Source organism: Heloderma suspectum, chromosome 6 (genome assembly GCF_057233095.1).
Source record: "Heloderma suspectum isolate Gila_16-S chromosome 6, 16-S_ref, whole genome shotgun sequence".
In the NCBI taxonomy this organism is placed as follows: Eukaryota; Metazoa; Chordata; class Lepidosauria; order Squamata; family Helodermatidae; genus Heloderma; species Heloderma suspectum.
The window spans coordinates 26,620,155-26,637,905 of NC_139463.1; the positions used below are offsets into that span (position 1 = coordinate 26,620,155).

The following is a 17,751-nucleotide window of genomic DNA, read 5'->3' on the forward strand; positions in this document are numbered from 1 at the left end:
TTAAGCCATCAAAAAAAAAAAAAAAATCAATCATGTACACCCTGTTGCGGAGGTATTGCAGAAATTGCTCCAAAGAAAAATAACCATAGTCTACAAGCTTGTCACACTAAGTGTTACCTTCAATGCAAAGGTGTTCTGCCAGAGTTGAACTATGGGTCAGTTCAGGCACAACACCAAACCATTGTTGGTGCTACATTGACAAGCCCTGTGCAAGCATTCTCTTTCCTCCCCTTGCATGTTCTATTATTCACACACACACTTTTGATTTAACAGCAAACCCATTTGCCATTACATCCCAAGCAGGAAAACTATAGTTGATATATAATTAAATGTATGGAACTCGCTACCACAAGATCTGGCAATGGCCAGTAGCTTAGATAGCTATAAAAGGTGTTCAGAAAAATTCATGGAGGATAGGTCTATCATGGAATTGGATTTACTATGTTGACTTGCGCAAAGCATGGTTTGTCCAGTGAAATCAGAGTATGTGAAGAGAGGCTGTGAACACGGGGCTCTTTTAAGTAGTGCTAAACCATGATTTGGCATTATGTCTGAGCTGACCCTACATGAGGTCTAAGCCACATAAATAATGACAAATTTATAAAACAGACAAAACAGACCCTCTCAAGGCACAGGCCTAGCTACTTAGTGCTGTCAAGAGTTCTGAGTTGGCAAATGTTTGCTTCCTTTTCAGCCTACACAGAAATAGCACCCGCTATTCCAGGGTTGGGCAACTCTTGGCCCTCCAGCTGTTATTGGACTGCACGTCCCATCAGACCCAGCCAGATAGCCAATGGTGAGAGATGCTGAGTTACAGTCCAACAACGTATGCAGTCCAACAACATCTGGAGGGCGACAAGTTCCCCACCCCTGACCTATACAAACAGAAGGCACAGCCCACCTGGGATATGGTTTATGATAGTACCTCTACCTACTCCAGCATATCTCATTTTTTAAAACTTTGAAAAACCCCTCTGAACTCACTCTACCTTCAGGCCCTTCCCAAATCCATCAAAAGCAGCAACAAATAATGCTGAACATTTGTATAGCGCTTTCAAGTGTTCAAAGTGCTTCTCATGCATTATTGACTTGCAGTACTTACAACAACCATGTAAGATAAGCCAGTCTTATCCCACATATTGCAGATTGGGGGGGGGGGGAGGCAGAGAGAGAGAGAAAGGCTTGCCTAAAGTCACCTAGTAGTTCACAGCAGAGGCACACATTTCCAGGAAAGGAGAAGAACTTGAGTTAGTTGGCAGGAAAGAATATATAGGGGATTTCTGCACCTTCACTTCCACAGAACTGATGATTGAGAGTTGGTGCAGTGTAGTGGCTAAGAGACAGAGCTGCAAATCGGGAAGTCCAGTTCAAACTGGGGACTTCCTGACTCACAGCAAAATCTCTTAGCCACTATGCTATACCAGCTGTCAACCATCAGTTCCATGGAGGCAAAGGTGCAGAAATCCCCCTATACATTATTCCATGCCAGCTATCTCTTGTTTCTCTCTTTTCTTGGAAATGCATGCATCATCCCACCCTAAAGCTGACCTGCACACTTCCTCCTCACTGGGGTGGGGAGAGCAACAGACAAGGCAAGAACAATCCAGGCTATACTCCAGGGGTGGGTAACCTGCGGCCTCATGATATTGTTGGACTCCCAACTCCCGTCAGCCCTAACCAGCATGAGCAATGGTCAGGGATGATGGGAACTGGCGTCTAACAACATCCAGAGATTCCCTACCCTGACTGTAGTTAACGGCAACTACCCAAACGGCTAACATAATGGACAGGGACAGTTGACCATTAATACAAATTGTTGGCTTTCTGGCTGGTGCTTAGGACAGATTTGATTCAACTGGAGCCTACCTTTGGAGGGGCTGGAGGGATTGTTAGCTCATCCGCTGTATTTTTAATATGTATACTTCCAACATATTAATACGTGCAAATGTGCTTTTCTGGGAGAAGACTAATCTGCAGGCAGATTATTCCTAGCTCTCCTTTCCATGTCCCAGTAAAGCTGCTTGGGCTCTGCCAGGTTTCAACCCATTCTAGTTCTGTGTTTGTTTGATTTGCTTTGTTTTAATTCTGCCAGGTCAGCCACCAGAGCCACTGATGCCAGGTATGTATTTGAGCCATCATGTATTCTACACCCTACCAGGAAGCCGTTTGCTTCGCAAAGGTCTGTTTGCTTTCAGGGCCCTGAGCAGCAGGTGTCCTGGTTGGGAATGAACAAACTGAGCTGGTTTGCTAGGTAACGAAGGTAATAACAAGGGATGCTTCACCACCCAGTAATACAATACTGGGCAGGACTCACAGCAAGGTACTCCAGAGAAATGTCACAACTTTTGTTTTTTTCTGCTCGTTCCCTCCCTGTCCCTCCCCTCAATTCATTTGCCAAAAACCCCCCCACTCACTACTCAAACCGCCAGCATGTCTTCAGCTGCACAAACTGCAGGAAGTTACTGCTGCAAAGCACCTGACCTTCATCAAGAGGCACCCATCCAAGAAGCCCGCCCAGCATTATATGAAAGGAGTGGGCGGATGACTCGGTACTTAACCTAGTTACCTAGTGAACCCTTTTCAGGGCTAATACAACTGACAGACTCCTCGGGGTAGCAGGTACGATAGCACCATGCCAGATGTGGGATCTGCAGAAGAGGGACAACCTCGATCATGTCCTGGCTGGGAAGCCAAAGCACAGCACGGAGTGCAGAGGAACTTTTGCAGGACAAGTTCGTTTGGTCTTAATAAACCCAAGCAGATCTTACTATTTAATCTGAAATGTGCCGTGGCTCAAGGAAATTATTAAATTACATTTGTATCTCAAGCTTTCTCTAAGGAGCTCAGAGGAGCACACATGGCTCCTCCTCTCCCTGCATTTTACCCTCAGAACAACCCTGTGAGGTAGGTCAAGCTGAGAGCTGGTGCATCAGCCCAAGGCCACCCAATGGGCTTCGTGGCTGAGTGGGAATTTGAATCTGGGTCTAATCTAACACAGTAACTGCTACAGTGTACCAGAACAGCACTCAGCACATGCTTAAGGGGACTTCTTATATCGCAGACATATTGTGGGACTAAGCCCTAGTTAGCCATGACTTAGCTTCCTGCATCCAAAAGCTTCGGTCTCATCGCCAGAGTAAGGGAGTATGGTAAAGCACCAATGCTGGCGTTCTATGGTGCTCAGTGCAGCTATTGCAAGCTGCATAAAGAAGCATCAAGCAGGATGGTAACATTCTGTGAACAAGGGATGTCCCTTTGTTTTTTTACTTGGACCAGAACCTTGAGGTCCAATAACTGGAGCCGGGTGCAAATCAGTGGCTCAGGCAGTTGGGTATACACTAAGAATTAAGAAACAAGAGTACCTCTGAGCACAGGCTTAGACCAGAAATCTGTGGTCAGTAGCAGAACCAACCCTTCAAGTCCTTTCAGACAAAAACCCACTCTTATGCTTTCCCACAAGCATGCTTTTTAGTTGTTACTATTCTTAGACAACTGAGAGTCAGAAACCCTTGCCTATCTACTGCAAATTACCCAGGGATCTATTTACTTATTTACAATGTATGTATACCACTCCACAGCTAAAACAGATTCTGGAGAGGTAAACATAAAAGGTAAAAAAGATAAAAAGAATTTAAACACCATAATAAAATTGTCCTGATCTACCCTGTCCCCACCCATGATATAAACAGTGCCTGATAATCCTAATGCAGAAATTTTGGCAACCTGCATTCAGAGTCACAGGTCTTCTATTGCCACAGTTCCATCTTCAGGCCATTGGGCAGCCTCCCCCAACCTACAACTCCAATGACCACTGACCATGCTGTCTGGGGATGATGGCTGTTGCAAAGCAAAACATCTAGAGGGCACTAGGTTGGGGAAGGCTGCTATAGGTCAATCAAGCCTAACATTGTCTATGCTGACTGGAAGCATGTCTTAGAAAGAGATCTTTCAAAACCCTGTTACTACTGGAAATGCCTGGGATTGAATCTGGGACCTTCTACACATACTGGCTGCATTTGAACAAAACAATAATGCAGAATATTGTAGAATCCTGGCTCATCACTCATGAGCTGTGTGTATCCGTTTGCTCCTGCTTGGCTCCTCCTGCCAGATGGAGCGGCTAAACCAGGGAGAGGCAACATGATGCCCACATGCACCAGTGTGCACTCAGACACCTTCCTTGGAGCCCACTGAGACACCCTATTCCTCACAATTTTAATTTTAGTATATTTTCTTACTAGCAGCTGGGATTGTTACAAAGCAAAGTGGGAGCCTCTAGCTGCTGCCATCTTAATTTCCCCTGCATGTCTTAATTTCCCCTCAATTTGGCCTTTGTGACTAGCCATGCCCACACATGGCAGCCATTTTATGGTTGTGCCCAGGACAGTTTCTCGAATTTCCAAATGTGCCCACAGACCCAAAAGTTTGCCTACCCCGGGCTAAACTAACCAGGACTTCCAAGTTTAGTGTATCATCCGAACCAGGGCTGGCTCATCACTCCCCTAACAAGCCACAATTGCAAACCAGGTTTTGTTGTTTGTTTATGATTCCTAGTTTGTTAGGGGAGGGACAAGCTAGAGCCCTGGTTCAAACACACTAAGCTTTTAATTCCTAGTTATTTCAGCTGTTCCCATTGGTGAGAGCCAATGGCTCATGAGTGATAAGCTGGGATACTCCAGAATCCTGGTTTACCATGGCATGCGAATGTGGCCACTACTGTTGGAGCTCCAACTGCACTGACTGCCTTCTGGTTACACTCGCATCCAGTTGTTTAACAGGACAACAGTGATGCTACCAAGATCGGGGCTGAGACTTTCCAACATCCAAAACCAAAAGGGTGTTTTTCTATCTAAACATACATAGGATTGCAACCTTCTGACATGGAGGAAAAACTTTGCTTGTTTCAGCTAATAGCATTGTGCTTTGAGGGTGGAGTTGTTCCCCCTCTTGCATGTATTGTATTTGGAGGACGTGTAGGTATTTAAGAACCTTGTAAGCAGAATAAGAGGGAACTGAAAATGAGCGGCCTGACCTTTAGATTTACGGTCAGCTTTAAAAAAAACCCAAAAAAGCTCCTCCCCAGAATAACTGGAACCAAAGCTGATTCTCAGGAGACATGTTGGGAGAAAATACAGAGACATGTGTATCTTCTAAAAGGCTTCTGCACAGAGGTGGTCACGACAGGGGAGGAAACAGTTGCCCATCTCACAGCAGAGGTGCTCAGAATATTGATTCCTGAGACTAGGTGTCCAACAGTGCAATCCTACGCATGTTTACTCAGAAATGTGTCCCAATAGGTTCAAGGGAGCTTATGCTCTGATAAGTGGGCTTAGGACTGCCCCCCCTTTTTTTTGCCCTTGAGGACTCTCCAAACAAATCCAGGGTATATTAAAGTTAAATGCAGATTATAGCCATAAGGTAGCCTTACCCAACCTGGCCTTCCAGATGTGTTGGACTAAGATTCCCACTACCCCCAGCCAGTGCTGCCAAGACAACAACAGTTTGAGCCCACTGAAAAAATACCTACACGTTATGTTATACTCCAAATCACTCTTTTTTCTTCAGACCAATTAATCTGTCATAATTACCACCTATTGGTTCTGCCCTCCCACTCTCTAACATCACTAAGAATCAGACCACGCCTAAAAAAGGCTATGCTGAAAGAGTGAAAGGGGTGTGTGTGTGTGTGTGTGTGTGTGTGAGAGAGAGAGAGAGAGAGAGAAGAGTAATCCTTTCCCTGCTATTTAAAAACACCCTGAATTAAGGTTGCCAGACGCTTCCAGGGCAGAGCTGCAGATGGGGCCAACTTTTCCACCCCCACCCCCCGTAACTGTGCCTTTAGCAGTGGTCTAATCTGTTGCAATTAGAAGCTGGTTCATGTTTCACTCCATGCCAGGGAAAAGCTTCAAATAAAACATCAGTGTGTCAATTAAAAATCGCAGGATCAGGGCCAATTTTTTTAAAGCGGCAATTGCAGCAACTCACACTCTGTTCCTCTCACCCACACTCCCCCACCTGCTGTGGAGAAGTGGGGTGGGTGGACAAAAGGACCGGGGGTGGGGGTGGGAGGAGACAGGGGAGACAAAGCAAGTGCATTATCTCTTTACGCCTTGACGAATTATTTATTTATTTATTTATTTATTTATTATGCGTCTTGCGGCACCTGAAAGACCAACAAATCTATTCACATTTATTAGAAGAAATGGGTTAGTCTTTAAGGTGCCACCGGACTCTTTGTTTTTGCTGCAACAGACTAACACCGCTACCACTCTGGAATGTAGTTATTATCATTGTATCCTCATAACAAACCTGTGAGATATATCAGGCTGAAAAGAGAAGTGACCAAAGGTCAACCAATGAGAATCATGTCTGAATCTCACTGGTTTGCCAGTGAGATGGCTGCAGAGTTTGCCAAGATTGCCATATTCAATGGTAGAGCACATGCTTAGCATGCAGAAGGTCTTAAATTCAATCCCCAGCATCCCCAGGTAGGGTTAGGAAAGAATACTGCCTGAAACCGTGGAAAGCCACTGCCGATCAGTGCAGCTTCCTATGTGATTTGATTCCATGTCTCCATAGTCCTAGTCTGACACATCAGTTTTCACTACACCACACTAGCTCCTTTTAAATATATATAATTTAAAAATATTTTTAGGCTGCCTTTAATGGTACAATCCTCTCAAGGCAGCTTACATACTTAAAACCCAACACAATTCAATGATTAAAAAAAACCACTGCTAGTTGAAGGACAGAGTTAAGACTATCTCATTTTGGCTCAAGCTCCACAAAGCCAGGAAACTGGAAGCTAAGGCTGATGCCTTAATAGACATGTTGTGCAATGTCATGTATTGCACTTGCTTACAACTTACCTTCCATACACCCACACTTTTCCTGGGTCTTTCAGGCCCAACTGCAGTTGGGGAGGACGGAGTGCCTGGGACCAGCAAATATGACCCCTTTGTCCTGGTCCTGTGTTGCCTTATGAAGCATGAGCCATACCGTACTGCTAGAGGAATCCTTCTGTGAGTTGACCCACACCTATTTCTTACTTGTACGGAAGTACAATTTGTGATATTGCACAACATTACCACTCATCACAGGGCACATCTGTGAAGGCATCAGCCTTAGCTTCCAATTTCCTGGCTTTGTGGATCTTGAGCCATCACGAGAGCACCTTAACTCGCGTCTTATACCAGCATGGGTTTTCATAATTGAATTTCCCTGGTTTTTAAAAGGAAATTTTATTATTACAATGTTCTGAAAAATACAAACTAACATTTACAAGTCATTAACTGAGTAGATGTTTACAAATGAATAGATATGTCCCTGTATGTTCAGAAAGGTTTACTTCTGAGTAAGCCTGCACAGGATTCCTTTCCCTCCCTATCCCCTCTTCCCTCCCTATCCCCTCTTCATCAGTAATCTATCAATCAGTGAGAATGATTCCCTCAGCCTTCAAAATTACTTCGTTCTTATCTCAGTTGACAGTTTCCTGCGAACCCTCCCACACTTTCAGACTGCTGACAGGAACACTGGAATTCCTCTCAGAACAGTGGAGTGCAGGCAGCATTCTAGCTTCAGAGTGAAACTGAGCATGTCCAACATAACTTTGCCAGCAGTTGCTGCCATAGGCTTTTCATGGGGCAGAAAAACCTTAACGTCTGAACCATGGGTCAGAACTTTAACAAACCAATGAAAGGCATATCTCCTTGGCAAACCTGAGCAAAGTATATCAGTAGTTTTCACCATGCTGAGCCACAGGTTGTTATAAAAAGTATAAATGTGTCAGTTTTCAGCACTATTTAACTAGCTGTACCTGTGACAATGTTTATTGGATCGCTTCAACATTTTGCACACCTGTAGACCTCACTGGGTAGATCAGAGATGCCAAGTCTCATTTTATTAGCTAAACAGGTGTCACTTTTATAAACAGTAGAAGTTTGAGGCTTCTAATGGCGGAACCTTTTTTTTTTTTTTTTTTGGAGCTTACCTTAACTAAGGGGCAATCCCATGTTCCTTTAATAACAAAACAATGTCAATAAAATTAACAAACATCAATGAATCATAAACAAACATCCAACCCAAAGAATACTAAAATAATTGCAACTAAGAACCCATCAAGATAAAACACAAGCTCAAGAGAAAGCCAAAGATCTTTCTCTTTGGTGGATCTTTAGAGCTTTCCTAGAGGGCTGCAAAGATGGGGCCTGAGGAACCCCAGATGGCAACTCATTCCAGAGGGCTATAAATTTAAGGTACAGGGCCATTTTCTATTGGAGTATAAAATGTTTACAAAGTGGAGAGACCTGTATATACAGCCACTATTGGCTAGGAAAACAAAGAAAACCAGCCACAAGAAACTGCTATTTTTGTTATCTGACCAGGACAGATATACCACATTCAGCATTGCAAAGTTTATTATACTTGCCTTGAAAGTGCATCCAAAAGTAACTGGAACAGTTCCCAGCATAAAGGGTAGTAAGAGAGAAAGAATGGAGTTACTGGAGGGGACAGGAAACCTTCCAAATCAGCTGCAGGGCACATTTTTTTACCTATCAGATGTCTCAGATGACACGATGCGATTGACCACAATTAAAAGCCAAACTTCAATTTTATCAGAATAATTTTGAAAACTCAAGACATTCTACATCATTGATTCTCAAATAGCAACAGCTGCTTCTGGCATAGTAAGCTGATTTTCAGAATTTTAAGTTTCTCCATTGGGACAATTTTGGTTGAGAGATGTTTCTCTTTTTTAAAAAATCCATCACAAACAAAAGAAAATATCTAATTGCTGCAGAGAATCTGTGCACCAGAACAGACCCATATGTCTTACACCCTTGGACTAGGGTAATGACAGCCATCCTGCTGGGGCTGCCAACTTTTTACTAGCTGCTGCTCGTGTGCCTTTACAGAAGCTCGATCTGCAAGCTTTGCTTATGTTGCGGAAAAATTCACTTGCTTATTTCTGAAGACCCATGTGCCATTACAGTCACAGAAAACTGGCCATTTTTTCTGGTCAACTGACAATCTATATCGTGATTCTCTGCTTTATCCCAGTCCAGCATGATGCAAACTAAGTCATTATTTCAAAGCACTCCAAACAACAGCAAAGCCAGATATGCACATTTTCTAAGTCAGGGTGCAGAACCTCAGACCTGGGGCCAAACCTGGCCCTCTTTGGATCCCAATCCAGCCTTCTGGGGTTCCCCAGTTGGCTCCACCTGCTTTCCCCCAAACACTGATTATTTGATGGTTTTCTGGCTCTGGCATGGGTTTTTTCCCCATCTTCTGGGGTTCCCCAGTTGGCTCCACCTGCTTTCCCCCAAACACTAATTATTTGATGGTTTTCTGGCTCTGGCATGGGTTTTTTTCCCCATCTTAAATTGTTCAAATGCCTCTCCTTAGTTAGTGGCAACAAGAGCTTTAAGCTAAACTATGATGGTATTTTTGCCCTGCCCACCACTTGAATGCCCCCCCCCCCCGAGTTTCTCCAAAATGAAATTTGCCCTTCGGGCTGAAAGAGATCCAACACCCCCTGCTCTAAGAGCTGTGCTGCTTGATCAGCAGACAACAGTCCTCAGATGAGCAATGAAAGGTCTGAACCCTTTCCATTCTCTATATCCCCACTCTGCAAAACTAGCATTTCAGAGAGGAGGTTAGCCTTCTACTGAGGAGTGGGGGTGGGGGGCACCCTCAAATATTTGATCTCCCTGCTGTAGTGGTATAGTCCGACAAACAGATGCACCATGTAAGGCTGCCGATTGTTTAGCTTGGCTCTAAGCACCATACAACTCTGAGAGATGACACTTTGTTCCAGAGGGCTGAATACCAATCACCCCCAAGAGGCAATTCCACTGAATTCTAACCAAATCAACAGTCTCCTGTGTTCTGCAAATTAATCTCCAGAGTTGCTACAATCAGGACTCTTTTTGTTCCATGGCTCTGTCGTCTGCCTCACCTGGGTTCTGAGTAAACTAATGGATGCAACTATCCCAAGCACACTCACTAGAGAGTAAGCAACACAGAATTCAGTGACAATTATTTCCGAGTAAACCTGCTTAGGATCATACTCTGAGTTAAGGACTATAGGAACAGAAAGAACTATAGTGTAAATTATTTACGCCATAAATATTTATTCTGCTTAAAGCAGTTTTATATTGCTTTTATAGGTGAACCTCACAAACTAGTTTCTGTAAAACAGTTTTCTCCAACCTGGGGCCCTCCCAGCCTACAACTGCCAGAATAGCTGGCTGGGGGATTCTGGGAGTTGTAGGCCTGCACATCCAGAGGCTATCAGGTTGGGGAAGGCTGCCATAACATAATTTTAATAAGTAAACATATAGTTCCTATTCTTTTCTTTCCTTGTAATATTTCTTCCAGCCATAGTTAAGATTGACAGTTTGTTGGCTTCAGACAAAATGATAAGCTGTGGTTTATCAAATGCCTCCTCCTTTTGATCTCCCACTTGCAGCCGCACCAGAGGAGAAGAAGGGAGGGAAGCGCCTAAGTCCAAGACTTGCTGGGGCTCGTTCCCATCAAGATAAACCACAGTTTACCATGACGTTCAAACCAGCTTAGTCTTTCTAAAAGCCATAAGGAAACTGAAGCTCCAGCCAATTTCTTGGTTAAGGCTTAACTATCTATAATTTAATCAACGGGGCTGCTCCTGAAAACAGTAAACTTAATCAGGTAGATCTATTTTATTTTGGCTCTGTGTTAAAATATCTGTGCCAATGTCTAAAGAACATTCTAGCCAACCATTTAACTCTAAGAGAGCATCACATCATCAGCTCTTAGAGCAGTCTTATATTCCTAGCTAGTAGGAAGAGAAAAACAAGAAAGACAACAGACCGTTTCATATACTCCACTGTGGTTACCTACACATGAGGTTACCATTTTTTCAATTCTTGGTTTTCAACATTTATGCTACTACTACGCCAAATGTATAAATAAAATTAACCACAAACAATAAAGTGAATGAAAGTGATAAACAAACAAATAACACTTACAGTATATGATCTCTCATAGCTTTTCACTGTCACTAAATTAAAATTTATTAATTCAGAGCTGCAAAAATCCCAAACAAACCATGTGAACCTTTGTTTATTTCTGTTCTACATAGGGATGGCTCCTAAGGCTCTTAAGCTGCCAAATAAAAAGTTTACAAACATTTCATTAACTAGATCAGGGATGAGCAGTCTTCAGACTTATCAGTTCTACTTTATTTTTTAGTACAACCCCAGTTCTCCCAGCACATCCTGAGCCTAGGAATTTGTTTTCAGTACCAGAGCTGAACTCAGTTCACAGTCCTTTCATATAAAAGTCCACTCCTCCTAGTTAGCCCAAGATTTCTTCATTCCATCAGCCTAATTTAGGAGGAAAAAGGTCATTTTGTGGTTACTACTATTAAACAATGGGAGTTGGAAGCCCTTGCCTATCTACTAGAAAATACCCAGAGATTTACCAGTAGATCCCAATCTACCTTCTGCCCACTCCTGAATTAGGTGACTGGTGATACCACATTATGTACACAACTGAATAACAACATATAATGCCCAGATGTTGACAGATATAGGGTTGGAACCAGATTTAGTCAAGCTTAGAGTAGACCCACTGAAATCAATGTAGTGATAATTACTTTGTCCAATGCACCTACTCTAATTATTTAGTCTGGATCCAACCCAGTTTGGAGAGAACACACAACATGCATTCTAAAACAGAGGTGAGCAGTACCAATTTGTTTCTAGGTGCATATCAAAGTGCTGGCATAGACCTTTACAGCCCTGCATGGTGTGAGTTCCAGGCATCTCAAGGAGTACCTTCTCCTATATAACCCCACCCCCCAAAGAGCTTTAACATCTTGTAATGAGGATCTGCTCTGGGTTCCATCTTCTTTTTTTCCCCAGAGGTAAGGTTGTCAACATTATTAATACATTTTTATCCCACTATTCTTCAGAAGATCTCTGGCTGGCAAACATGGTTCCCCCATCACAACAACCCAAAAAGGTAGGTTATACTGAGAGTTTATGATTGGCCCAAGATCACTCAGCCAGTTTCATGGCTGAAGAGGGACTGAACACAGGTCTACTCTATCCTACTCCAGCAAGCTAATCCAGCCTTCCCCAACTTGGTACTTTCTAGATATGCTGGACTGCAACTTCCATCATTCTCAGCCAGCATGGCACTGGCCTTGGTCTCCTTTTGTAGACAGGTGAAAATATGTGTATTCCGTCAAGCATTTTGGGATTACTGCAGATTCTCACGGTTTCATGCAGTTTTAAATGTTTGTTTCCCTTAGTGTAGTTCCCCTGCTTTTAATCTGTAGTGCTACTTTTTACTTGTCTTAGTTGTTAAAAACCACCAATTTTTCCATTGAAAGGCAGTGCACCAATATTGTAAACAAACAAATTGGCACTATACCTCCTCAATATGAAGCTCTGTAAAAGAATAATGGACACGAACAGTGCCTCCATGAATCACCATGGTATGTTAATAGTGGTACACTTCTGAAAGCATCCAAAGGAAAAATAAAAAAAGTAACTCCCACCTAGGCAATTCTTTTACTACTAATATTAGTTGATCATGTATAAGAAGCCTAGCACTGAAGGTTATTTGAGTTATTGCAACCCTGGTGCTCCAGTAACAGGATTTGGTTGTGGATACAGGCAGATGGTGCAATGGTAACCTCATTCATCCAAATCCCAGAAACTAATTCTACATTTGGAAGTCATTACAGGACTAACAAACGCCAGATTTAATTCTGGAATAATTCTGTAATCAACCAATTCACTTTTAGCCTGTCTACCACAGTTCCTAAGAACTTAAGTGATCCTACCAGAGTATAACTCTGGTTTTGAGCTGCTGTGCTTTTCTCCTCAGCCCCACAAAACACCAATAATCCTTGCAGATTCTTACCTTGCCGGTGCTATAGCCATGAAAGAGGGTTGCTATATTAGACATTAATTTATATCCAGGAAAAACAGACCTAAATTAATCCTTATTACCAGGTAATCTATGCTACACCTGTCGATACGAACTGGCCCTGGTTCCAAATGCTTTCGGCCCACATTTCAAATGGAAGTAGAATCATAGAGTTGGAAGGGTCCTTGGAAATCATCTAACCCAACCCCCTGCTCAATGCAGGCTCAGCACCATAGGTTGTAGCTACAGCATCCCTGAGAGGTGGTCATCCATCCTCTGCTTAACTGGCTCCAGCAAAGGAGAACCCATGACTTCCGGAGGAAATCTGTTCCAATGCTGAACAGCTCCCACTGTTAGGAAGTTCTTCCTGATGCTTAGCCGAAATCTGCTTCCCTGCAATTTCCACCCGTTGGTTATAGTTTCCATTTAGGGGAGCCCCCAGTCATGGATGTCTATCACTCAGTGTGGAACATCAAGCAGTTTACTCGCGTATGTGAAGCTGCTGTCACAGATCAAACACCACAGGAAGGAACTTTCATGTCATGTCATATCACAAATAATACTTTTCAATGAAAGTAGTTCACACCTGCAGCTGTAAGTCATGGAGTGATAAGAAACAAGAGATGGCAGCAATGTTGATTGAAACCGTTGTGCCGTGCCTCTCCTGTTGTCCCTGAACCAAATATAAAGCTAAGATCCACTGTGCAAGGATTACACACAGACAGTAACCCCTTTCTGCAAGAACTGCAAGGTAGTACAGTGAAAAAGTGACTAAAGGAGCAATCCTACACACGTTTAGACAGAAAAAGTCCAACAACTCCCAGCATTCTAGGACCTTTTTCTCTCTAAACAAGCATAGCATTGTGCCTGAAGGGAAAAGCAGGCAGATCATATGATCTCAACCCCTCCCCAAATTCATCCACAGGCAGGTGACTAAATATTAGCAACACCTGCCATAATCCACATGCAGCAATATGATAAGAGAAAACAAAACACCTAAAGAAGGGATGAGAACCAAGGACAGGCAAGACAAGCTCTGCAGGACCAACCAAACCAGCCAAACGTCTGCTGAGTGTTCCCTGATCTGTGAGGTCGCTGTTCATTTAAACATTCACTCCTTATATATTTAGAGACTCAAGCAACTTACTGGGACTACATACTTTCCCTCCTTCCAAGGCTATTCAACCAGAGAAGAAAAGGGGTATTACCACATCACCTTGGCAACAGGCCCTGCTCTGTGTCCCACTGCTGTTTGGGCTGAGACTGATGGGCAAACAAGACTGGGCCTTTTTGGCTGTGGCACCCAGATTGCTGGAATTGTCTGCCTTCATTTTGCCTTATGCTTCAGGGAAGGGCTGTAGTTGTGGCAGAGCACCTTCTATGCATTCGGAAGGTCCCAGATTCAATCTCTGCCATCTCCAGATAGGGTTGGGAAAGGCCCCTGTCTGACACGGTGGAGAGCTGCTGTCTGTATAGACCAACCTTTCTCAATCTGGTGCCCTCAGATGTGTTGGACTCCAACTCCCATAATTCCCAGCTAGCATAGCCAATAGTCACGAGATTACGGTAACAAAACATCTACAGGGGAACTGGTTGCCTACCACTGGAATACTGAGTTAGACAAAGCAAAGTTTCCACTAGCCTAGATCAAAACACAGGATTTAGATATGTATTTGACCTGGGTGGATATTATGTGTCGAGTTCTCCTCTCTGTCTCCGCACTGCTGCAGTTTTATGTTGTTCTTTTTTCATTAATTTTGTTTTATGTGTTTAGTTATTATTTTGAGGGGGGGTTAAATCTCCACACATCCCACCTACTTTGGGGATTTCACTGAGCAGCTATAACATGTTTTAATAAATAAAATAAAGAGGGGTAAGGCAACCCCTCATATTCAGACAGTCTGGGATGCTGTCTGTCTGGACATTCCTGCTTATAAGCCGCATGCTTATCCAACAAATCCCAGTTTCAAGTAACCCTGTGACACTCTGGCCCAGGCAGACTACCAGTGCATACAGAAGCAGGAAGGACAAGATAAGCTGAGCAACTGGCACAGAAAGAAAAGATGGTCTCACCCCTCCTGCATTCAGGCACCCAGACCAATAAAATGAAGAAATTAAAAATACCAGAACACAAGAGAAGTGGCAGAAGACAGCTGGTACTGGCTGTAGATCTGCCCTTCCTAGGCACCAGACCACAAATGGTGCACAAAACAGGAGAAAGGTGCAATCCCACCCTTGTGCTGAAATCAAGAGCAGAAGGAGGACTTTTGTTGTTCTTTTTGTTTAACAAGATATCAAAATACCACCCAGCTCGCAATAATAGATGGGAATGACGTGAATATCAGAACAGGTCAACAGATTTATCTAGGACATTGCCCTGGCTGTATTTTCCCATACCCCTGCTCTGTCTGGCAGCCAGAGTGCCTGAGAGAGCTGAAGATATGGGGAGCTGAAGGGGGACACAGACATGAACGTTTTTGGCTTGGAGCCCCCTTTCCCACCCAAGCCTTTCACCCACCCAGATGACTGAAATCTCGCTTCTTGACTCTAAGATCATCCAGCTACTTGAGAACTAAAGTGAACTGATGAAGCACCCTTTACACCTTTTCGTAATACCTGACCTTCTCATCCCATCCTTCGGAGTAGGATTTTTTAGACATAAACTATTAAAACCTTCCAAACGTGGCACTCTCCAGTTATGTTGGACTACAACTCCCACCATGCCCCAGCCATGCTGGTTGGAGATGGTGGGAGCTGTAGTCCAATGCATCTGGCAAGCATTAGATTGGAGAAGGATGAAGTATAGGATGGTTTTCTAAAGAGATGCTGCAGCTCTTGGATAGGGGCGGATACCCCTCAGCATTTAAGTTCTCCCAACAGCAATGAAAAAAACTGGGGAAGATTAATTCTTCCCAAGTACCAATTAAGCATTTCTCCTTGAAAGCGCGCGCACGTACACGCGCACGCGCGCGCACACACACACACCATAGTGCAGGCCATCTCATTCTCATGCCCAAAGAATGGCATCTCTCCCTAGGAGAATATCAAGTGATTCCACCCTAACCCTCCCTAGCGCACAAACACGGGCCAACAGCTGGGCAGCAGGTGCTCTCTGCAAACACCCCCACTCCCAGGTGCCAACATTTCTCAGGGCAAGCGCCTCGTCGTGCCCACATCTCCCCATAGCTTCAGTTTCTGTTGCCATAGAGATTCACTTCCCTCACCATCACTTAGGCGCACCTTCCCCTCGGAAGACCAAGCCAATAACCAAAAGAAAAAAAGAAAAAACGGACACATTTTCAGAAGAAACAATAAAACATGGCAGCCTAGTTGGGGCGGGCGGGTGCCCCCAGAACTGGGCAGATGTCTCTCGCTCCAGTCCCTGCGCCCACCAAATCCTCCCAGGCAACAGAAATAGACAAAACACACACAAGAGAGAGAGAGAGAGAGAGACAAAACCAGGAGTGCCCAGCAAAGCTGGCGCTGCAAAACACTGGAGATCATTGCTCGGAGAGATAGCAAAAGGGGTTGAAAATACACACACACACACACACACACACACACTTCACCTCCCTTTCCTGCCCCTCCGGGAACATGCCTCCCCCCCGCCCCAATCTCCCTCCAGCCGCAACCAGAGACAACAGATCCACCTTGCCCTACCGTCTTCCTCCCCGCCTCCCCAAACCCTGCGCCTACCACCAACCTGCGAAGCCCCACCGAAGAAGGAGCCTGCGCGGCAGCCAGAGATGAGCCGCGCTGGAAGGGGGAGAAACGGCCCTGGCGTTTCTCCTCCGGTGCCTGTCGGGGAGTCGGTGCCTCTCTGCCCGGCGTGGAGAGGAGGAGGGCTCCGGCGAGCCGTTCTCCCTTCTTCTTGCCTTTTTTCTTTTTCTTTTTCAGAGATCGTTCTGTTCTTGCCCCATCGTGGCCGCTCGGCTGGGTGCGGAGGGGGGAGGAAGAGGGGGGGGCTTAGTGGGCGACGATTGGGTGCAACTAACAAAGCCCCCCGTGCAGGCGCGGCGGCGGCGGCTCGCTTGCCGGGGCTGCTGCTATTGGTGCTGCTGCTGCTGCTGCTGCCGCCGCCGCTGAAACCACAGACCCAGGAGCGCCTCGCAGCTCCCCACCTCCATTCTGCTTTCGCCTCGCAGCTCCAATTGCACAATAGAGCCCGAGCAGCCTCATCAATATTCATTGCCCGCCCTCCCTCCTCCTCCTCCTCCTCCTCCTCCTCCTCCTCCTCTCCCGTCACTGAGGCTAAAGCAATAGAGCTCCTATCTCCGGCTCGAGAGGAGGAGGAGGAGGAGGGAGGAGAGACAGGAGCGCTTGCAACGCAGGGCGCCTTGCCTGGCTAGCGGCGCGCGCGCGCACCACCGCGCGGGGCAGGGGGAGAGTCCCGGGGAGCGGCCTCTGCCGGTGGGCTGGCTTGCCCGAGAGGATCTTCCCGGGATTTGGGCGCGGGGCGGAGGGGAGGGGAGGGGAGGGAGGGAGCGGGGTCAGAGGGGGAAGGCGGGCGGCGGAGCCTCTTCTATGCTCCCTCCTCTCTCTCTCTCTCTCTCTGCGCCTCCGCCTCCATCTTCAGCCCAGCGGCTCTGCAAAGACGAAGGCTGCCGTCCTAGGAGATGCGCCCCTTCTTCTTAAACGGCTCGCGCATCCGGCAGGATCACGTTTCGGAGTCGAAACAAAACTAGATTTCCCCCCCCCCCTCGCCGCCTTTTGAGATTACAGCAGCTGAGCATGTTTTATTATTATGTTGTTCTGCGCGGCGACACCCTAAGAACGGATGGAATCTTCCCCAACCCGGCGCCCTCCAGGTTGGGACGGCTGCAACTC

At 45.3% G+C, this 17,751-nt stretch overlaps 1 protein-coding gene across 5 annotated transcripts in view; it reads right to left on the reverse strand.

Annotated features, from left to right (window-relative positions):
• Nucleotides 1-17,134, reverse strand: part of ZMIZ2 (zinc finger MIZ-type containing 2) — a 118,136-nt gene extending 101,002 nt beyond the window's left edge. For 2 of the 5 annotated variants that reach the window (XM_084803874.1, XM_084803873.1), the window contains exon 1: nt 16,628-17,134. The gene's annotated coding sequence lies outside the window, so the exon portion shown is untranslated. Of the gene's footprint in view, nt 1-16,620 lie in introns of all 5 variants that reach the window. The other 3 variants (XM_084803875.1, XM_084803876.1, XM_084803877.1) reach the window with 3 other exon arrangements.
• Nucleotides 17,135-17,751: the final 617 nt, after the last annotated feature.